This window comes from Arvicola amphibius, chromosome 9 (genome assembly GCF_903992535.2).
Source record: "Arvicola amphibius chromosome 9, mArvAmp1.2, whole genome shotgun sequence".
NCBI classification, from domain to species: Eukaryota; Metazoa; Chordata; class Mammalia; order Rodentia; family Cricetidae; genus Arvicola; species Arvicola amphibius.
Genome location: NC_052055.2, coordinates 55,036,376 through 55,059,822, shown reverse-complemented (window position 1 = coordinate 55,059,822; position 23,447 = coordinate 55,036,376). Strand labels below are relative to the sequence as shown.

The following is a 23,447-nucleotide window of genomic DNA, read 5'->3' as shown; positions in this document are numbered from 1 at the left end:
GAAACAAGTCAGAAACAAATACCACATGAAACCCAAAACAAAAAACTCATAGAGACGATGAGCAGAATAGTGGCCCCCGGGGCTGAAGAATGGCGATGAACAGAGAAGGGAGAGAATAAAGGCGATGTAGTCAACGAAGAAAACTTCTCAGGCAAGAGGAACAATTTCAAGAGATCTGTAGTTGTCCCAGTTGGGTTTTGTGTGGGATTTGTTTATTTGGGGTCGTTGTAGTTGGTTGGTTGGTTTTGTTTTGTTTGTAAAATTAACACAAGCTAAAGTTATCTGTGAGGAGGAGCCTCAATTGAGAAAATGCCTTCATCAGATTGGCCTGTAGGCAAGTCAGTATGGCATCTTCTTGATGGATGATTGATGTGGGAGGGTCCAGCTCACTGTTGGCAGTGCCACCCCTGAGCTGGTATTCCTGGGTAGTATAAGGAATCAGGCTTGGCGAGTCATGGTGAGCCAGCCAGTAACTTGCTCTATGGCCTCTGCTCTAAATTCCTGCATGCCAGGCTACAAGGGTAAGCTGAAATAAACCCTTTCCTCCCTGGTTACTTTTGCTTATGGTGTTTTTATCACAACAACAGAAAGTCACTAGAACAATAATGACTATGATTAAAAGCAATATTTTGATGACTTGAGAGTTTAGATTTTAAATGTTCTGCCACTAAAATATATGTAAAGTAATATATATGCTAATTAGCTCAGGTTAGCCATTTCACAGTGTGTGTTTCAAAACCTTATGTTCTACATTCTAAATGCATTCTCAGTTTTTGCAAATAAAAATGTCCTTTTTCTGTGGTGACAAACAACAGCTGGTTTGTCACCTTTACTCTATGCCACAGGACTATTCTCAACACTTTATAAATACTGATTCATTTAATCATCACGTTAGCACTTGAGAGAGATAATCGTAGTGCTACTATTCCCATTCTACAGATGAGAAAATGAAGGTGCAAAAGGCACACCCACAGCCAGGAAAGAGAGCCAGGATTCCAGGCCTACAGTGCTCTGGTAACCGGTGTGCTGAGCTGACAATCACTCAGGACATCAGCTGGAACAAGCCAAAGGTTGAGAAGGTTTTGCTGTTGCTTATATCAACAACGTAAACTGTTCTGCCAGTGGCATTATCCTTTTCCATATCTGAACGATAAATTTTATTTGATAAGCCCTGCGGGAGTCCCAATCACAGCAAAACAAAATGTTCAATTTTTTTTAAAGGAGAAATTTGTTATTCTGGGGTTTTCCAAGGTAGTTTTATAATTACTTTCTAAACCCATGAGGCTCAAGCCCCTCAAGTTTGAGAGAGAAGTCTATTCCCTTCATCCACACACAGGAAACTTATTAGAGGTTTGACAGAAAGCTCTGCCCTGTGAGGAACAATTCTACCTAACACTCAGGGCGGCACAATGAAATCGGCTAAACTCTCAAGGTGGAAGCCCAGATCTGAACGGGCTGTGTCCCGTGGACTCTCGAGGCCACACCCTGCCATCTCTAGTCATGCTGCTTTCCTGGCTTCAGTCAGGCCGGAATTCAAGGGTGGAAGAAGAGAACACAGGCAAAGGAGACGTGTTTGGGCAGGCTGACTTAGGGAGGGTGCCGCTTGCTGTTTTCATAAGTCAAAATTTCCTTTTCTTGAGCTGAAGATTAAGCAACTATCATAAATAACCTTCTTCAATTAATTTAAGAGCTAATACAGAAAGATTTTTTTAAACTTTATTTCTTAAAATAGCAGAAGACCATGTTGAAATAAAGAATTTCTACACAGGTTAATTATGTAGCTGAGTGGAAAACCTTTGCCTAACAACTGAGAGACCTGGAGTTTGGTATCTAGGAACAACCACCCCGCCTCCCGTCCCCCTGGAACACATAAACAACCCATGATGGACAAAGGCAATGCAGCTTACAGGACAGCAGGATCCAGGCGAGGTAGCACATACCTTTACTCCCAGCCCTTGGGAGTCAGACACCGGAGAATCTGAAGTTCAAAGTTACTGTCAGCCGTGTAGCAAGTTCAAGACCATCCTGGGCCAAAGGAGACCCTGTCTAAAAACACAGGGCTCTCTGAGGCAGCTGCTAGCAGATGTACTAGAGAACCAGAATTTTACCACGAGACTGAAAACGGAGATGATGGACCACTGCGGGACTGTTACAATACCTGAATAGAAACCTTGGATCAAACTTTAAAAAAATACTTTTTCCCTTGTGAGACACAATCTTTAGGCCATGCAATGCGGGCAGTGTTGTGAACAATCTTCATTTTGGACATAAGAAAAACTACTTAGCTCTAAAATGGCAGGCATTAGCTTTAAAGAAGAGCATATCTGAGCAGCTGGGTTGACAGTCCAATTTGCATCTCCTAAACATGGCATGACAATGTTAGCTGTGAGCACTTGTGTCTCTCTCCGGAAGAAAAAGGATCATGTTGAACAATTGTCTGACATAAAGACAAGGCCAAAACTCTGCAGCCCACCACATTATCATATCAAAAAGAAGAGCATTTCTGGAGCTTAGGGTGACACTAGGGTTCCTCACCATGCATTTCGTGTCAAATGTTACTCCCACAAATAAAGTAATTTAAATTCTCTGAGCTGATACCCCAGACAGCAGACATTCTTGTGTCTGACAAACACTATGATGCTGTCCAAGGTGGCATAGTTTACAAAGAGGATGACAAGAAGCAGGGCATAGGGTTGGGGGATGTTTGTTTGTTTGTTTGGTTGGTTGCTTGGTTGTTTGTTTGGTTGGTTGTTTCATTGGTTGGTTGGTTAGTTGGTTGGGTTGGTTGGGTTGGTTGGGTTGATTGGTTGGTTGGTTGGTTGGTTGGTTGGTTGGTTGGTTGGTGGGTAGGTTGGTTGGTTGGTTGGTTGGTTGGTTGGGTTGGATTTTACAGTTAAGGTACTTGAGATGAGTGTGACATCGGGGACTGAGTGACTCAGTTTCCTTGCTAGCAGGTGAGTAGGGACAATAAAGGATCTTGTTAACCACGATTTTCCTATCTTGGCAACCTCAGTGAAGGTAACTTGACAACTTCAATGGGTCTTGGGGCATGAAAACCCACAGTCATTCAAATTGGAACAGCTACGCACATCACTGAAGACCTATGGCAGCCCATGTCTGTCTATCAACACCTGGCCTAGGAAGTGACACCAGCTCACCCAAAGGTGACAGCTGTAGTTTAGGGGAGCTGTGTGGTATCCTGGGAACGTCTTAATCAAACAATCATAGAAAAGTTTCAGAGCAATAAGCCATAAAGTCAAATGACTCAAACTAGGTAATAAATGAGAAGGCACATCAATGACATACCAGATACTCTGCAGTGTGCCTCACGTTCAGTTTGTCCTCCTTCACAGGTGAGAGAGGCTGAGGAACAAAAGTTTGGTGTGGCTTTCCGTAAGATGACAAATCCTCTCTCTTTCCACACTAACCCCTTTCCCATAGATGAGTACAGTACGGCCATACTGAAACTGAAGGCCGCAGAATGGCATGGAAAACCAACTCGAAACTATGGTGAGTGGAGCTACCACACATGTTGCATGGATCACAGCCATGCAAACTTTACAATGAGTACATTGCAAAGTACAATCAGGGAACACCTGTAAGGAAGAATGGAAAATTCTCAATCATAGAGGTGAGTTAGGGCAGCAAGCTGACAGCAGAGTCTAAAACCCTCGTTTATGTTGTTGTGAACTTAGACACTACTTCTCTAGTGCTTAAATGGTTAGGAAAAGGTATTCAGCACCATCAGAGAAACGTCTGAGAACATGGATAAGAGGAATTTTCATTACTGTCTAAGAAAAAAGAAAAGAAAAGGTCTCTTGTTGGCCATGAGAAAAAAGAAATTACTAGATCAACGACAACTGGAAAAGTTCAGAGACACATGCTGAGGGTTTGTGCAAGCCAGGCTACTGTTAGGCAACATGGGAGCAGCTGAAGGGAAGGGTAGCTGAGATGGCTAAACTTTGTAGCTTGTAAATAAGGAGTGGTACAATGAATGTGTGCAAGGGACTTTATTGTAACTACTGTGTGGCGTGCGGTTGAAAGGAAGTAGAGATCAGGGCAGGCTGACCGGGAACTCTTGTGGGTTGAGCCCCAGCTTCCCTGAGCACTGGGACACAGCCCTTTAAGGTAAGCCACAGAAGAGTCTCGGGTAACCGCACTTGCTGCCCAGGTGTTCCCTTCTTTAAAATGAAGATGGGATAGCCACGGTCACAGTGACCCCAGAAGGCTTTGTCCACATCACACCAAGACGAGAATGTGCACAGAGCTCCACAGGAGTTAAAACCACTGAGAGAGAGAGAGCCCTTGGTGCATCTGCACAGCTCTTCCTCTGGCCGTGAGAATCCCAGGAAGGTTTGGATGTCTCCTGCGGCTGGGCATCCGTGCCACACCCGCCAAACAGAGAGAGGATGGTGAAATGCCCTGACTTGCAGGTCATTAGTCACCAACTGACAAGCCACGCACGGAGCAGAATGGCAACCATGGCCTGCTGGGATGATGGACAAGCTGTCAGAGGTAATATGCACATGCCGACTTAAGCACGTCATAGTTTGAAGCAACAGCTGGTTTGGGGCCGCACAATATGCAGATTGTGTGCGTCGCTTTGGGGTGACTTCAACAGTGGACCGAGCACATATTTCAGGGCGATAGAATCTAGTTCTAATTATGGAAATGACTGAACTGATCAAATCACCCACGGCATGTCTTGCATTATACCAAAGAAGCAATTCTAATGAGGAGCTTTGATTTGATGATTAAAAATTGCCAGTCATCTCGGTAGGCCTTGGAAGAGACAAAAAGTGCAACCAATGATAAAGGACAGGCTAGGGCAGGGAAAAGAGGCTTTACCCTCAAACCACTGCAGCCGGCTGTGGTTATTGGCTCATCTTAATGTCCATCTCTGGGCTTAAGAAAATCATCATCACCATGATGAAGAAAAGAAGCTATTCTCTATAAACTTTGAACAAAAATGCTGGGCTTTTAAAATCATTATTTTTGTAAGTAGACTTACTGGACACCAAAATTGCATCATATTTGCCAGATTTTTGAATGAATATGTTCCTCGATTATAAAGGATTTGGGGCTGGCACAGCAGCACACGCCTACAATCCCAGCACTCGAGAGGTGGGGGCAGGAGGATCTGGATTATATCATCCTGACTTTGATCATCTCATTGGCTGTGCGCGCTCCCTAAAAATAACAACTGGAGACTTAGACTCTTCACCTTTCCCTTGCTCCATGTGCAGGAAGAGGGGTGACTTCTTCCTGAGGGAATGAGAGGGGAGGGTGGTTCATAAAGCATCAAGGAGAGAGGACCCCAAACACGCTTGAGGCAGAAATTCTTGCCGACTTTGCAAGAAAAGAGAATGAAACTTCTGAGGACTCCAGGGGGCAACAGAGAGAGATTTCAGTGGCCGGACAGACATGGCATATGTTGTTGTCACTTCATGCTCCAGACGTGGTATAATCATGAGATCCCCCACTCCACATGTGGTTTTACATTTCAGGTAGATTAAAGCATCTACTTGTCTTGATAGGCAGCGCCCATTCATTCTTGAAATCCTCTTCCTTTGCTTCCTGCTCATCACCTCTCTACACACATAATCATAGGCCAATGGATGCAACAAAGCCAATATTTTATCCACTGAATGACAACACATCTTCAAAGATAGCCAAATCTCAAAGGAAGATCCATCATCAACCCAGATTCTCCACAAGAGATAACAGCTGGATGTCAGGGGTCAAGATCTCAGTTCTCCGCCTTCTGGCTGCCCAAATTATAACAAGGGATAAAGAACAAACTCATGAATTAAGTTTCTATCTGCCTCCCATTTACTAAGCAGCCTGAACTGACTTGCCTAAAAATGGCACAACGGTTAACCTGAAGTCGTTTGTGTCTTTCCTGCCTTTCTCTCAAACGATAGGCATTTCATCCCCTGCCCCGTGCTCAAACATGTCCACAAGACCAGAACCAAGACAGTGACTCTTCTTCATGGAGAAATGACTCATGATGTTCTGCTTGAGCTTCCTCTTTGGAATGAAAAGTTACACATTTTTGAAACGGGAAGGATGAAATTTCAATGTACGAAAATACACATAAGAAAGCTAAATTCAGAAGAAAGGTCACACAGAGCCCGAAAAGCCATGCCCTCATCCAAGGCTCCGTACCCACACACAGCTGATGTCTGGGGTGGGCCGACATCTCGTCACTTCCATGGCATTTGTCACTGCATTACTGGTGATTATTTCTCAGCTCTTGTACCAGGGAGGTTGTTTACTGTGGCTTCTGGATTTAAAGGAAGCTTGTGGGGATGCTGTACTTACCAGTGGGAAGTAAGCCCACACAGGGATGTGAGACGGTGACTTCCTGACCTGTGACTTTAGATACTTCAGACTCCTTCACTGGCACGCCCACTGAAGCTGGACGCACCAACATGAGAATCTTCTCTTACACACCTACTTCACCAACAGAGACTCTGGAGGAGGCAGAAGCAAAACACCCTGATGTCAACTGGTTGGTTGGAGGGTGTACCCACCTTCTTGGCTCTCTCCCATTCACCACCCACCAACACCCTGGTAAAAGCAAGTTTGCTTCCATGCATTTCCATGCAAGCAAAACCTGGAATGGTTGGAAGAGAAATGACTTTCTCTTCCCGGGATCTCTCAGGTCAGGAAGAACTGGCACAGGCCAAAGTGACTGTACCTTAGGCTTGGAGTCAGACACCAGGGTGTAAAATCCCTCCTCCAGCACTCATTGTCTCTGTGATACAGCAGGCAAGCATCTGGATTATTCTGAGCTCTACCCTGCTCTATGGTAAAACGAGCTAATAACCCTTTTACAGATTAATATGAATAGGAGACGGAATGACATGCGCAAAGCGTTTTCCAGACTGCCACATGCATAACATAATTCGTGAATTCTAATTTATTTGGTTGTTGTTCATCCGTCTCCTGTTCAATATTGGATTTCTTGAAGTGACACACTGCATGTCTGTTTCTAACTCTCTAGTGGCTCAGAGTAAACAGGTATCTTAGACATGGTTTCTCCTTTTTCTCCAGAGCGGACTTATCTTCAGTCCTATGCCCGTGACCTCTGAAACAGCGGCCGCCGATTCCCCCTCCCTGTCTCCGCTGTCATTACTCAGGCCCATAACTTTTCCTCCCTGAACTACCATTATAACCTTTTAACTGTGCTTGTCTATCCATCTCTCTCACTTCCAACAGTCTTGCACATTCCCCGCTGGCTGATGTGGATTTTCTAAACTGCAATGTGCCCTGATGCTCCCTAAAAAGTGTCTTCGGGGACTGGACCATTACTTCCTGGACATCACCCAGATCCTGTGGCCAGCATTCAGGGCCTTGGACCACAGTCTCACCAGTCCCTCCCCGCTCACTTGCACGCCTTCCTTCCAGAACATTCCACCTGGGAAGCTGCCTTACTGCCTGTGGGTCTTTACCCATAGTGCTCCCACACACAATATTCCCACAACCTTTTTTTTGCCTGTCCGTTTGCCTGTCTCCTGTCTCGAGCTGGGTTTCTCGAGGAGACAAATGTGTATACCTTTCTCCATTGCAAACCAGCAGCACAGGGGCGATTGCTGGAGACCGTCTGAGGAGGGTCTGAACATCACCAGGCACATGGTTAGAGGCATGTCTGCTCTCCAGCAGTTCCACAGTGTTACATTGGTGCCGTGGGAAAGCAGGGTTTGTCTATCTATGATCTCCCTTTGACATGTCCACTTGGCCCGAATAGCTGACCATTGGTAGATACAAACACCCTTGGGCAGCTGCCTTCTAAATGTGTTCTCATGACAACCCCAGAACATAGATAGTATCTTGAGTTTGCGACTGAGCAACCTAAAGTTGTGCCAGTGCCGTTGGCGAACCACTTGCTGGTGTGCTCAGAGGCAGAGGTGAATGCGGCGAGGAGCTATTGGTGTTGGAAGAAACTGGGTCCAAAGCGCTGCCTTTTCACCTATGAGCTGTGCAGTCTTTACGTCATCCTCTTTGAACGGAGAGCAAAATACAGCTCACGGAATGATAGGAAGTCCAAATTAAAAGCATGAAGCGGGAACCAGCGAGGTCCCAAGGGAACCTAAGATCATTCCAAAAGCCCAAGAGTGAGCTCATTCTGCAGCCCTTACATACTGAGGGCAGGGCAGCTTGGTGTAACTCCAAGACAGGCACGCCATCTCACATCACACCGGAAACCTAAGCTGCGGCAGAGAGCTCCCTGATTCCAACACAAGCACACCGAGAGGACTGCTGTCTCTGACGTCACAGACCCTCACTCCCTGGAAAACAAGGACCTTGCCAGCCATCAACTGTCAAGGTTGCGTGTGAAATACGAAAGTGTTTTCAACACCACAAAATACGTAGATACATAGATGTATATCAGTGCTAATAAAAATGAAGACCAAATGTCCCCAGTGAACTTGACAGGTTTTTTGAGGTGCTACACCCTTCTTCTATCATTTATTTGAGTAATCTAACTACGGCTCTTGGTTCTTTTAAGCGTGCACTTCAGCCAACACATTGTTAATTCTGTAGAATATCTTGGTTCCTTTTGTTAAAATAAGGCAAGCCACTCACAGGTATGACAGAGATGAAATTTTCCATTTATTATAATCCTGAAACTGTGGACATTTATAACAGTACTGGACCATTATTGAATAGTAGACAGTAGACATCACATTTTATGCTCCATACTTGAGTTTGAAAACTACATTATTCAAGACAGATGAAGTGGCGCATAACTGTAACCCAGAACTCAAAAGGATGAGACAGAAGGATTGCCCAACTGTAAGCCAGCCTGAACTATATATTGAGTTCTAACCACTTTAAGCTAAGAGTCAGGCCATGCTTCAAAAATAAATAATAAAAACAATCCGCAGAAGTTCCATTTCATTTAATGGGAGAAACTGAGACAAAGAAGGGTTGGACTACTTCCTTGGGCCATATGGCTAAGTGGCAAAGCTGGAAATCCAAGCTGTCAGGAGACAGACCTCATCTGCCATTTTCCTAGACACCTACTATCCAGAAGCCCTGGCTCCTGGGAGCCCGTGGAGTAACACACTGGCCTGTTTTAAAAGTCTTACTGTTATATACCAACTTCAACTCCATTTTGCCCAATAGAGTGAGTAGATGCGCAAACCTGTGTGCAGATTCGGGCTAAACCAAATCCGCAAACACGCAAGGCAGAATAAACTGATGCCTGGCCCACGCAGGCGAGGAAGGTGTAGCTGGCAATTAGTAACAGTTCTGTGATGAGGGCAGCATTTGAGACCACACACTTCCCAGCAGAGCTTAGTTCCAAGCTCCCAGGGTTACTCTGCTGCTCTCATTAGCATTCCCAGTCTATTCATAGTGTTGAGCCATGTCCCAGCACCTGTTAGGACTTTATCCTGCTGTCAAAGGAGATCTGGCGTGCCTCTCTGTCTTCACTTCTGCAAGATTGTTGCTTTAAATATTTATCTTTTCATTATCTGTCTCTTACCCTTGACCTTGTTTGATTGCTACAGGGGTCTAGCTTCACCCCAGCCCTATTCACAGAGTCTGGGCCACAGAAATGGTCCAGATGAGGGCAAGAAAGGGGAGGAATGGCTTCTGGATTTAACAGGACCCTTCCGAGGACAACAGAATTTTTGGCCAGAATATGTCTTTGGGGTTTGGGTGTCAAATCATATTTGTAAAACTACATCTAAATGAATATGTCAAGCCCAGGTTTTTAGTAAAAATAATCATTATCCCTTTTGGAAATATTCTTCAGAAATGCCTACCTTAAATCCCAGTACTAGGCGAGTATTTTTGTTTGAGCAGGCTTAACACAAGTTCATTGTTATTAGTCTTGTGTTGGTGGGATGTTCCAATGGGCTAATAATAACCTGAAAACATTTGGCATGAGTGTAGAAATAATAACACTTGTGCACAAAACGGTCACTCATCTGGCATTTAACTCATTGAATTCCCTGTCCCAATAGGTCTTCCCGGCTTTAAGAGGCTTTGAATTACATTGTAAGAACTAAATGTACGCCTGTAATTCCATCACACCAGAGGCAGAAACATGAGGATTCAAAGTTTAAGGCCATCCGTGCCTACACAGCAAGTTCAAGGCCAGCCTCAGTTACACAAGACCCTGTCTCAAAAAAAAAAAAAAAGCAAAGAAACTAAACATTCAAAACTCATTTGCAAGCGAAGCTCCTCTTGAGATCTGCACATCCGTGTGCTCAGTGCAGACACGGCTTTTCTGCAGCCTGTTCCACTCCACAGTGGAAGCAGCGGTGTGTGCTTGCACAAGCCACAGTCACAAGATTGTAGTCTCTGTACACCCCTCCCTCCAGCCCACCAGCTTCAAGGTGCTGAGCCATCTCTCAGTCTCGAGTCTAGTCAGCCCTTTTCTAAGTCAGAACCACTCCATGAGTCCTAACTCCACCACAAAGGTCAGGGTCTGTCAGTGACACCGCTGAGTGCCATCCGTCATTACTTCTCAGTCCCCTACCCACAAGCTCTGACTTAGCAATGAGATCTTTGCCCAGGCTACCCTTCAGTGACGGCTTCTCTTTATGGTCCTCTAAGCAAACATTGCTATTTGCTTTGTAAGTCCAAATCACACGTCTACCACCTTGGCTCTGTTGCTCCTCCACAACACCTTCTTCATCTGGGATCCCACCATGTCCCTGTCTGCCCTGTGACATTTCCACACAGTACTGAGCTAGCCATTGGCATGAGCTCAGCTCCCACACTCTAGAGTCCCAGAGGCTGTGACTACGTCCTTTCCACAGGTGGTGATTTGAATAAGAATGTCTCCCATAGGCTCACAGAGTCAAATGCTTGGTCCCACGAAGTGGCACTATTTCAAAGGCTTAGGAGGTGTGGCCTTGGTGGAGGAAGTGTGTCACTGAGGGTGGGTTTTAAGGTTTCAAAAGCCCATGCCAAGTCCAAAGTTCTCTCTCTCTCTCTCTCTCTCTCTCTCTCTCTCTCTCTCTCTCGCTCGCTCTCTCTCTTGCTCGCTCGCTCTCTCTCTCTCTTTTTCTCTATACCCTTCTTATGGGGGTTCTCTGATAGACTCCAAGAACTCAAACATTCCAATGAACCGGAGGCAAGTGGAATTCTGGAGATCTTCACAAGCGGATGAGGTCTGGAACGCTGACGGCAGAGCAGCGTTCTTTCAATGTTTCAAAGAACAGAGCATCTGTGAGCCAATGGCAGGGCCAAAGGCTAGGCGAACTCAGGTCATACATTCTAGAAATGTTACTAAGAAATAGCTGAGGGCGGTGTAGGAATGGGAGATAAGGGCGCCTTCAATTTGTTTACTCAACCTCATTGTAGCTCCAGTTCCAGTCTCTAGTGACTGGGGCCTGGGCGCGGAGGACACCCCTCCGGAGACAAGTTTATTGGGAACATGGGTCAAAGGGCTTCTCTGAAGTTACAGCCCCTTGGGTGGTTTCAGCTTGAAATGATGGATGTATCCAGTTGGCACGTTCTGCCCTTAACTCCTTCACGGCCACAGTCACCATCCCCAAACCTTTCTGTCCAGTCAGTACCAAACTTGACTCAGGCTCAGCAAGAGACACAGGTGGAGGGCAATAGAGCAACAGGTCAATGTTGATCTGTGGCCTCCACAAGCACGCACACACACACACACACACACATACTCAAACATACAAATCCACTGGCCACACCCAACACAGAACTTGCTCCAGGAAAGGTTTTGATGAGCTCACAGAGCTGGTCCTCACAGTGTTTCCATGAAAATGCTAAGCCACAGAGTAATTATCTTTCTGACTGTGGGGCCCTTTAAGCTGGTGAGAGACGCTTGCAAGTCCCAGCTCTCATACTTAGTGTCTGCAACAGCTGCCAAACCGCCATCAACTCCTGAGCAGAGGTTCTCAGGCCCCAGGAAGTCAGTGAGTCTCACGCTCACACTGGACAGCAACATTTTTCTAAACTGCTGATGCTGAGACCATTTAAAAGTAGCTGAGGCCGGGCGGTGGTGGTGCATGCCTTTAATCCCAGCACTTGGGAGGCAGAGGCAGGTAGAGCTCTGTGAGTTCGAGGCCAGCCTGGTCTACAAGAGCTAGTTCCAGGACAGGCACCAAAGCTACAGAGAAACCCTGTCTCAAAAAACCAACCAACCAACCAAACAACAAACAAAAGATAGATGAGACCATTTGAAAGTAGACATCTTTTGCTTTTTAGAGTAAAGACTCTAGGTAGGCATTATAATTCATGCCTGTAATCTAAGCCCCTGGCAATGTGAGGCAGGGGGATTGCCATGAGTTCAAGGCCAGTGTGGACCACACAGTGATTTTCAGACAATGCTGGGCAGTGTGAGATCCTGTCTAAACAGCAAAAATAAACAAGATCCTGAAAATAAATCAGTTATTTAATTAAAAATATGCACAAGACCTTACATTTAAAAGCTGAGAAGGCTTTCCATGCAGCTGGTCTAATTATGCAGGCCTGAACCCTACATTTCTTATTTGTTGAAGTGCATAGCATGTGATTATCTCCTAATGTGAAGAGTGGGGACTGAATCCTGAAACTTCAGTAGGGGCTGAGTGGAGAGCCCTTCCCCCGCCCCTGTCATCTCAGCATTTCACAAGTCAGAAGGGTCGATGGGAAGGCGGTGATCTCAGATGGTAGCCAGGTTCAACACGCATCCAGCTCAGTCTCTCAGAAACCCTCAAAGCTCACTGAATGGGTGCGAGGCTTTTGGGAACACAGACGTGGATGGCATACCTCCCAGAGGAAAGAACTCTTATAGAAAACAGGATTCTGCCTGTCAGACATCTCCATGCCAAGATGGCCCCTTGCATCTGCCAAAGCAGAAAAACTGAACAGAAACCATTATGTGACTGACAGTGAAACCTATCAGTTTCTGGGTCAGAACTGAGAGTAAGCCAGGCCACCTTTCTTCCCTGTGTCCACCCCATTGTAAGAGTGCTCAGAATAAGCAAAGGCATGGACAAATATGGTCTTGTGATGGTTTGAAAGAAAATGGTTCTCAAAGGAAATGGCATTAATAGGAGGTGTGACCTTGTTGGAGGAAGTGTGTCACTATGGGGGTAAACTTTGAGGTCTTCTATGCTCAAGTGACACCCAGAGAGACAGACCACTTCCTGTTGCCTGAGAGTCAAGATGTAGAACTCTCAGCTCCTTCTCTAGCACCATGTCTGTCTGCATGCTTCCTTGCTTCCTGCCATGATGATAATGGACCAAACCTCTGAACTGTTAACTAGCCCCAATTAAATGTTTTCCTTTATAAGAGTTGCCATAGTCATGATGTCTCTTCACAGCAATAGAAACCCTAACTAAGACAGGTCTTAATGTCTTCCAGACCCATAACAACACAAGACAATATTACAGATTAGGAATTTAATGAGATCATGATACTTTCACAGAACTTTGTCAAAATTAGGCTATAGAGTCACTCTGTGGGGATACAAAATGCCACTTCCTTGAAAGAGCTAATGAGCCCATTGTCAAACCTAAGATCCTACATGCTGGGTGAAGGGATGCAAGCCACCTCTAGAAGACCTAGCTGCAGCAAACTATAGTGAAAGAAAATGATGCTCTCCATCATAAAGTTTCCTGATGCCCGAGCCACCATAAACAGCCACTTGGGGCATCTAATTATAATGTACATCATCCACAGCTGGGGAAGAGAAAATGGTGCAGAGCTCCATCTCTTGTAGTGAGTATGGGATTCCTGCCCTCCCTCACACTCTACCCCACAAGAGCGGAGCAACCTCTTGCAGCTGAGATACTGCTCTGAGGATCATGGCCAGTAACTCAGTACCTTGCAGGTACTGAGTAAAAGGTGCTACAACACAGCTGGGCTGATCCTAACAGCCAGGGGCTTCTTGGAGGGAGGGCTGAGACTAGAACCTCTTTCCAATTTCCTGGTTGCTCTCCACCACAAAGGAAGTCCCTAGAGCGTGAAGCCTTGAAAACTATTAGGATTTTTGTTGGTTTTTGCTTCACTATGGGCAAGCACACACCTTCAAGGCTAGCAATATCAACAGATAAAGTCTGGTGGATTTTAGATTCCCAAATTATTTTTCCCATTTCCTTTCATGAGAGGGGTCCAGGCACAGTAAGCAAATGTGATAAGGAAAACCCCTGAGTGATTGCTTTCATTAAAATCGTGTTCGCTGGAAAAGCAGACAATAGACTGTCCTATCTCAGGGCTCCAGCTGGAGGAACTGACAATAACCAGCACCTACAAATATATTTCAGCAAATAGGCTCCCACAGGACAGTTCAGGCTCTGACAAACGCTGCGGCTGCTGGAAAACAGCTGGGGAACTCTTAAGACGTATCCAAAAAATCAAAATGAAGCAAAGGAAAACAAGACAACTCATCCTGATGTGGCAACAATAAAATATCCATCGATCTGCCACTAGAGCCGTGTGTGAAATGACCAGCAGAGTTCATCTTCCTCTCCTCTGAGCAAACAGTGTGGGGCTGATCCCACATCTTACAGAACCTAAGGACACAGAGCATTTAAATCAGGTATCCACAGTAATAATGATAGTCATGAGGAGGGGTCTCTTAAAAGTGGGGACTTTGTGGTCAAAATAAGCATCAAAGATTCTTATTCAATCAAAAGTAAACAAAGAAAAGTTACCAAATTTCTTTATTGAAGAGCCATCACAGGTCTCAGTTTCCAAATGTATTTTCCAAGAAAGGAAAACAATTCGTGGAGATTGTCAGACTGATTTCTGCGCAGAAAACCTATCAGAACTAGGTGTTCAACAAAAAGGAACACTTGGGAGTGTTCTGGTTTACAGCTAGGTTTTGAAAACCATCCTCCACTACCATGGAAGCTATACTGTAAGAACATACTCTTCCATGAACTCTCTACAAACAAGCACATTATGTGATCACAGCCCATGCATTTCTAATACTGCCTACAGGGTCCGAGTGAGTTCACATTAATGGTGAAGAGACAGGCACCACTTTATGGCTAACCAGAGGTTGTCTGTCACCTCATTTCATTTGCTATGAAAGCGTTAACATTTGATCAGGAAACATGATCTCTAGGCCACTAATCCCCGTTGCCCTTGCCGGGCATGCAGTCCATTTTATCTTCTCTTATTGAATTAGTGTTCGCTTAACATATAAAATTTGTAAAATACTAAAAGACTTTTAAAAGAAAATAATAATGGGGCTGGAGACTTGGCTCAGAGGTTAAGAGCATGGCCTGCTCTACCAAAGGTCCTGAGTTCAATTCCCAGCAACCACATGGTGGCTCACAACCAACTGTAATGGGGTCTGGTGCCCTCTTCTGGCCTTCAGGTATACACACAGACAGAATATTGTATACATAATAAATAAATAAATATTTTTAAAAATAATAAATCATTAGGAATAATGCCAAAACTTGCAGATAAACCTTGACATATTTCCTTTCATAATTTTACTCTCCTAATCTTTCAATATAGTAAAAATATTCTCTCTGTGCACACACACAAGTGCCGGCATATCATCTGTGGTTAAGTACAGTGGATTAAAATCATGTGTTCATTGTCTTTGCCTCTCAGTAAAAAGAGCAAGATCTGAGAAAGAGAACTCAAGAGTAAACACCACTGTTTCTTTTTTGGAGATGGAAATTAGATGAAGGCATGGAAGCTGCATGGAACAGAAAAGACTGAAAGCATCTCTAGCAGATGACTGTCAAGAAGGAAGCAAACTCACTCTAACGTTCTTCCTACGTCCCTAAGATGTTACCCAGAAGTGGCAGTGAGACACAGAACTGAGCACAAACTAACTTCAAATCTTTATTAGCAATAGACAACCAGGCCCCAGTGTGCCTACCCTTCTCACCCCAGAACAGAAAGTGGAGAAAGAAACCCAAAAGACTAGAATGATAAACCTGAGAAAAGAAAATGAAGAATTACTGGTATCTATAAGGTGTGGAATAATGAAATCGTTCCATGGATAAAGGAAACCATATGTCTAAAGACCAGAGTGACTAACATCTTCCGTGAACTAACGGAAGAGTCATCCCTTCCTGAGCATCCCTCAACAATGTCCTCAGTTCTCCCGGGCTTTGTGACGCCACTCTGAAATGAGACAGGTAAAGGGCACTTGCCATGTAAGCATGGGAATACTGGTTTGGATCCCCAGAACTGACCTAAAAAGCCAGGAGGGCATGACAGCCATCTGTCATCTCACTATGGGAGAAGTAGATACCGGAATCTCAAGAAAATTAACTAGCCAGGCTAGACCAAACAGCAAGCTAGGTTCCTCCAAAGATCTGCCCTGATACATAAGTTAGAAAACAATAAAGAAAGACCTCTGATGTCAACTTGGTCAACCTGGAAGCCAACGCACATGCAAACGCCCATATACACACATACACCCCCTGCCACACACACACACATTTTTAAAAATTAGTCTTTAAGAAAACCCATCCATTTGGGGAACAAGGATGAATCAATAAAGTAAAACTGTAATAAATATCAATAAGTAGACAAGAGAAAAATACTACAAACATTGAAATGAGAAATGAAACCCAGGACAGGAGGAAAGGAATGAAGGAAAATACAAATACTTTTTTTTTAACCACCAAAACTCTAAAAATGCTATGGAAGAGAATAAAACTGGTAAAAAAAAAATGAATGTAGGAAAGATCTTCTAGAGAGCTGAACAGAAAGACAAACAACACTATAGAAAGGGGAAATAAATGGTATTAAATTATTAAGCCACGAACCCCTGGTATCTGACTGGGAAGGAGGAGAGAGAAGCCGAGAAGGTAAGAGAGGGGAGATGAGTGTATAACACAGTGGTGGCTCACGCCTGTTTATGAAGATTATTCTAATGCGACTCTGTTTTTACACCAGTTTGAGGTTCATGGCAAAACTGACCAGAAAATGCAGCCACCTGTGCCATCCCCACCTCGCCCATACCCCATCTCCCCGTCACCACACCCTTCACCAGAGAGACGCGTTCGCTTCACTCCGCGAGCCCACACCGACACCTTATCATCCCGCACCTGTGGTCTGTACTAGGGTTTGCTCTTGGCATTGCGCATTCTCTATGGGTCTGAACAAGTGTTTCTAACATAGTCCCTGTGAAAGCATCACACGGAGTGATTTCCCGGCAGAGAACATCCTGTGTTCTCTGCCTGTCTGGACCGACAGCTCCCGAATTATGACACGGAAACTTCTTAAGTATGAAAGCTTGGCTTGTTCTCAACTAACTCTTAAAACTTAAACTAACCATTTACATTAGCCTATATTCTACCACGCTCTGCCTTTCCTCCATACTGTATGCCCAGTTTCCTCTATGTCTGGCTGCTGAATCCCTGCCTCTCAGATTCCTCCCCACCAAGTTCCTTTCTCTCCCTGGAAATTCTGCCTAACCTCTCCTGCTATTGGCCATTCAGCTCTTTATTAAACCAATCAGAAGGTGTCTTAGGCAGGAGCCGTAAAACAGAGACAGCTCCACACATCATGATCAGATAGCCCAGCACACGATCCTGTCTTCACAGGCCTTTGTCACAGTCATTTAGCATGCAGCACTGGCTTCTTTCACTTCATAAAATGCACCTAAGATTTCTCCGTTTCTCTTCATACCTTCATCAATAGCATCCCATTGTGTAGACATATCACTGTTTATCTGTACACAGCATGTACAAATAAAACTGCTATAAACACGTGTGCAGATTTCTGTGGCCGTAGAAGTCTTCAACTTCTTTGAGCAGGTTCCAGACAGCAGTTAGTAGCTGCTATGGTAAGAGTCTGTTTAGATTCTAAGAAACTGCCAAATTGCCTTTCAAAGTTACTGTACTGTTTTCCATGCCCATCAACAATGAGTAATATCTGCTGTGGCCCTGTACCCTTTCCAGCATCTAACTGTCACTTTTCTGGAATGAACCATTCTTTCTTCTTCTTCTTCTTCTTCTTCTTCTTCTTCTTCTTCTTCTTCTTCTTCTTCTTCTTCTTCTTCTTCTTCTTCTTCTTCTTCTTCTTCTTCTTGATTTTATTGAGCTCTACATTTTTCTCTGCTCCCCTCTCTGCCTCTCTCCTCTCCTTCAACCCTCTTCCGTGGTCCCCATGCTCCCAATTTACTCAGGATATCTTGTCCTTTTCTACTTCCCATACAGATTAGATCTATGTATGTCTCTCTTAAGGCCCTCATTGTTGTCTAAGTTCTCTGGGATTGTTGTTTGTGGGCTGGTTTTCTTTGCTTTATGCTTAAAAAGCACTGATGAGCGAGTACATGTGATAATTGTCTTTCTGGGTCTGGGTTACCTCATTCAATATGATGCTTTCTAGCTCCATCTATTTGCCTGCAAATTTCAAGATGTCCCTGTTTTTTTCTGCTGTACTCCATTGTGTAAATGTACCACATTTTCCTTATCCATTTTTCAGTCGAGGGGCAATTAGGTTGTTTCCAGGTTCTGGCTATGACAAACAATGCTGCTATGAACATAGTTGAGCACATGTCCTTGTGGCACAATTAGGCATCCTTTGGATATATATCCAAAGTGGTATTGCTGGGTATTGAGAAATGTTGTTTCCTAATTTTCTGAGAAATCGTCATACTGATATCCAAAGGGGCTGTACCAGCTTGCACTCTCACCAGCAATGCAGGAGTGTTCCCTTTACCCCACAACCTCTCCAACATAAGCTGTCATCAGTGTTTTTGATCTTGGCCATTCTTACAGGTGTAAGATGGAATCTCAGAGTTGTTTTGATTTGCATTTCTCTGATGACTAAGGATACTGAACATTTCCTTAAGTGTCTTTCAGCAATTTTAGATTCCTCTGTTGAGAGTTCTCTGTTTAGGTCTGTACTCCATTTTTTATTGGATTATTTGTTTTTTTGATGACCAATTTCTTGAGTTCTTTGTATATTTTGAAGATCAGATCTCTGTCTGATGTGGAGTTGGTGAAGATCTTTTCCCATTCTGTAGGCTGTTGTTTTGTCTTGTTGACAATGGAATGGACCATTCTTATACATGTGTGGTAATACCCTAGTGGTCAAAATCTCATCGTCCTGCTCTCAGTGATGCAAAACATCTTTTCACCTGTGAATCTGACACCTGAATGTGAACATAATATATTTACAGTATATACTCCTGTGTATACATTTCATAAAACGTCTACTAAAACTGCTGAACTATTTTTTCAGGATTTTATTTATGCATTTTATGTATATGAGTGCTCTATCTTCACATATGCCTCTCTGCTAGAAAATGGGACCAGATTCCACTATACATGGTTGTGAGCCACCATGTGGTTGTTGGAAATTGAGCTTGGGTCCTCTGGAAGAGCAGCGAGTGCACTTAATCACCGAGTCACCTCGTCAGACCCTGTTGAACTACTTTTCAGCTTGAAACAGTCTATGTGATGGTTTTTACCAAATATGTCTTTTGCAAATATTTCCTTCCATCCGCTGACTCATCTCCTCGTTTTCTTGGCAGCAGCTCTCCCAGAAAAGGAGTAGCTAGCTTTTTTGGTGTGCAGCTTATGAATTCCTTCACCTATGTTTGTGCCTTCAGTGTTGTACCTAAAAAAATTATTACCAAACCCAAATTCATTCTGACTTTCTCCTATGTTATTTCCTGTGGGTTTTTATGGTTTTGCATTTTCTATACATGTCTGCTATCCACTGTGAACTCAGGCCCTGAAATCTGCGAGGTGTTTGTCTACTGTGATGTTTTTGTTTGGAAGTGGGTGTTAGTCACTGCAATACTTAACAGGAAAGCTTTCTGTTTCTAACAGCGACTATGATATTAGCTGAAGAAGTGTGAGGGGGTGGAGTGTGATGTGTGTTTGCATGTCTATATATGTGTGCTATGACCACCTGTGTGCATGTGTGTGTGCAGGACAGAGATCAATGCTGTGTGCCTTGCTCTGTTATACTCCCTCTTATTCTGTGAGACGGGGTCTTTCACTGAACCTGGAGCTCACTGATCCAGCTAAAGGGCTAGCCAGCACGCTCAGGGACATGCTGGTCTCCACCTCCCCAGTGCCAGATTTACAGGGTCTTGCCTCCTCCACGCACGGCTTTCCACCTGGGTGCTGGGGATCCAAACTCGGGTCCTCGTGCTTCAGCAGCAATCTCTTTACCACGGAGCTGTCTCTCCACCCAGATGTAGAGTTTTTAAAAAGTTTTTTTTTAAAAAAAAAAAACAAATTTTAAAAGTTTTCTGTCTATTCCAAGCTTTTGCCGTGAACAGGTGTTGACTTTGTCAAAAGCCCTTCCTGTGCCTATTGACATAATCCTGGGATGCTTTCCTTCTTGGAGATGAATTAGCTGGTGGCTTAGATTAGGACAAACTCTGCATGTGGAACAGCAGGGAAATGAAGGGGTAGACAGAGGGTATAGACAAGGCAAGGGGTGTGAATAGATTAAAACAAAGCTACATTTTCAGAAGGAAATATGAAAAAATATTCTTATGACTTTGGGATGAGGGTAGATTTTTTTTAATCAAGACACCCCAAAATATTGCTAAGTAAAATGACATAAAAATAAAAAAGTTCTAAATATAAGGCAGAAAAAACAGCAAAAAGACAGGTACCAGCTGGGAAGGAGACATTAGCAAAACATTAAACTGACAATTCGTATCTACGTACATAGAGTACCCTTAAAAATCAAGGGGAGGGTGGTAAATTGAATTTTGAAAAAGCAAAGAAAAAGACATGAATACACAACCTCAAATAACCAAGAAATAGCAGTCAGCAGAGATATGCACATCAGAACCTTCAGAGAGGAAAAAACTGGAAGAAAAAAATAAATTCAGCAATTTGGAGGCTGGAAGGGGGCTCGGTGCTTAAGAGCACTGGCTGTTCCTCAGGACGACTTGCACTGGATTCTCAGGACTCAACAGGGTGGCTCGCAACCAGTTCCAGTGCACCCAACGCCTTCTTCTGGCTTCTGAGGGCACTGCATGCACATGGTGCACAGATATGCATGCAGGCAAAACACGAATACATGCAAAATAAAAGTAGATTTTTTTAAAAAAAATCCAATGATTCTATTGTTGACTAATCCCACCCATGGAGGGATTATGTTCCTAGAACTGTCATTTGCCTACAAAATTAGTCTAAGTATTGGAAATGTTGTGGACTTTTTAATTATGAAAACACCATCCGCACACTGCCCTTACTTATGCATTCGAATGGAGAGAATTGTGGTCCATATTCTCATGCAGAATATATAGAGAGAATTTCAGGGACTTTCTCACTTAAGCTGCAGGCACAGATATGTCTCCACAAATTTTTCTTGATACAATCATCTACGAAGCCTACGCATGGATCGGTGCCTGGCATGTAACATTAGGCTTACCTGTCTCCACACATCAGCAGTTGATAGGATGACCGGGGGTGGTTCCAAGGAGGGACGGGAGGTGTCCAGTCAATTGTTGCATGGGACCTTGCTCCTGTGTACCTACTCAGAAATATTTTGAAATTTAGTCCTGACCAGAATATTTCCAATTACTTGAAAGTTGGTGCTGATAATTAGTGCATTGCTTTTTGTGAGGGAGTGAGGACCAAACGCCAAAGGGACACTTCTTTCCCCTTTCTGAACTCTACAGAATGCTCATTTGGGATTCAGGTAATCCTGAGGAGAGTAGATGATTTTTTTTCCTTTCTTATCATCTAACCAGTTTTCATTTCTTCCTCAGCAGAGGGGTCTAACCCTGCTCACATTTTCCTCTGTAAGCCTGGGTGGCCCAGGTGACTGAGCTTTCTTGGTGACTGTTCTATCATATCCTTGACTGTGGCTGATAATCCTGCACCTTCCCTGTTCTAACTGACTTCCGACCTTCTGTCCTTTCCTCTCTGACTTCCATGCCCGAGTCAAACTTCCTTCCTTTCTTATGGTTTGTGTTCTCCACCATTTTTAGGGTCTCAATCTAGAAGAGCAACAAATGGCACTCTAACTGCTTTAGGATTGGCATCAGACAGACCTGGCATCAGTCAGGAACTTAGAATCCTGCATGAGCTTTAACGAGCTTCCTTGTCCTTCAGCAGCTATTCCAATAGCTACTTTGGCTGATTTAGGGAGTAGCAATAGAGGCAAAGTGCCTGATATTTAGCTAGAACTAAACAAATGCTCCCCACTATTGTTGTTTGACTTACATCATTTCCATTTGCTGGCAATGCCATCCCCAGCCTCCCTCACCATCACCCTTTTCTCTGGCAGAAGGGCATTGACCCATAACCCAAATGTCTTTCTCTCTCTTGTTCAAGGTGATGTGGGTACCGCCCAGGAAAGAAGAGCAGAGCCTGTTCCATCCGCTCAATCCTATGAGTCACATTTGCTAAAAGGCAATTATTGCAGCTATGAGACTGGCGACTCATATAACCAGCCACCCTTCCTGTCTACCATGAGCACGTAGAGATGTTTGTCAAAAGTTGAAGAGTTGAGGTGCTGTAGCTCTCCCAAGGGCTAGTTCTCCTCCCAGACACCTCTGTATGTCTCTTTCTAACCACAGTCACTGTCTCCAGACCTCGGGTCCTTGCAGATGCGCTCCTTGGCTAGCTGAGCTGCAAAGCCTTCTCCCTACTGGCACTGGTTCAGTTCTCTGCAGAATCCAGTGCCCTGGGGAGATGAAACTTGGCTGCAGCTCACAGACAAGAGTCTACCTCCCGTTCCAGAACAGAGAAGAAGACCAGGCCTGGGAGGGTCTGGGCCAAGGAATTCAGAAAGCCTTTCTCTTGGGTCAGCCCTTTCCCTGAGCCCTAGAATGTTCCCCTGCCAGCTTGCCTCTGGCCTCTCAGAGGAGCTTCATTTCCTCAGCATCTCAGGCCACACAGGCTCAGATTCATGTTAGGATCCTAAAGTGTTAACAATAAACCCCAAAACCGTGATCACTGTGGAGAAAAAGATAAAAATAAAGGCTGCTTGATGTTTGAATTAAGTATATATAGACCAAATCTTAGTTCTGATCAACATCTCTCAATAATTATTGGTGCAGGAATATATCAACTACTGACATTACATAAAGACATTTTGTTAAAAGTCATATTGACCTTTTCAGAACAGTTGAGTGACTGAGGTGGGGTGCCAGCATGTAATTATGATCCATCTGTAGGGAGGAAGCCAGTGATAGAAGTAGATATAATAATCAGACGTTATAGAACATGCTCGATCAAATAGAGTAGATAGTAATCAAATATGTTATAAAACAGGCTCAACTGAGAATGTGTGTATGTGTGAAAATGTGTAAGAGTACAGGTGTATCCGTGTGCTCACATCGGGGGTGATGTGAGAGGTGTGTGTGTGTCTGTCTGTGTGTCTGTGTGTCTGTGCATGCACGTGCACAACTGTGTGTTTAGTCAGGCTGTAATTACAGGGTTACTTCAGATGTGAGGTGTATAGTTAAGATTTTGTCAGCACTTTTATTGTTAATACTTAGTGAGATTAGTCATTTTAGTTGTTCCTTTTGAATGCCAAAAATGGAAGACAGCTGTTCATGCACTGA

At 44.1% G+C, this 23,447-nt stretch overlaps 1 long non-coding RNA gene across 1 annotated transcript; it reads right to left on the bottom strand.

Moving 5' to 3' along the window:
* Positions 1-1,942: 1,942 nt before the first annotated feature.
* On the bottom strand, positions 1,943-23,189 carry LOC119822743. Its single transcript, XR_005286837.1, has 3 exons — positions 21,305-23,189; positions 6,325-6,476; positions 1,943-2,046 (listed from the first exon to the last, which is right to left on the bottom strand). It is a non-coding gene; the product is annotated as an uncharacterized LOC119822743 (long non-coding RNA).
* Positions 23,190-23,447: the final 258 nt, after the last annotated feature.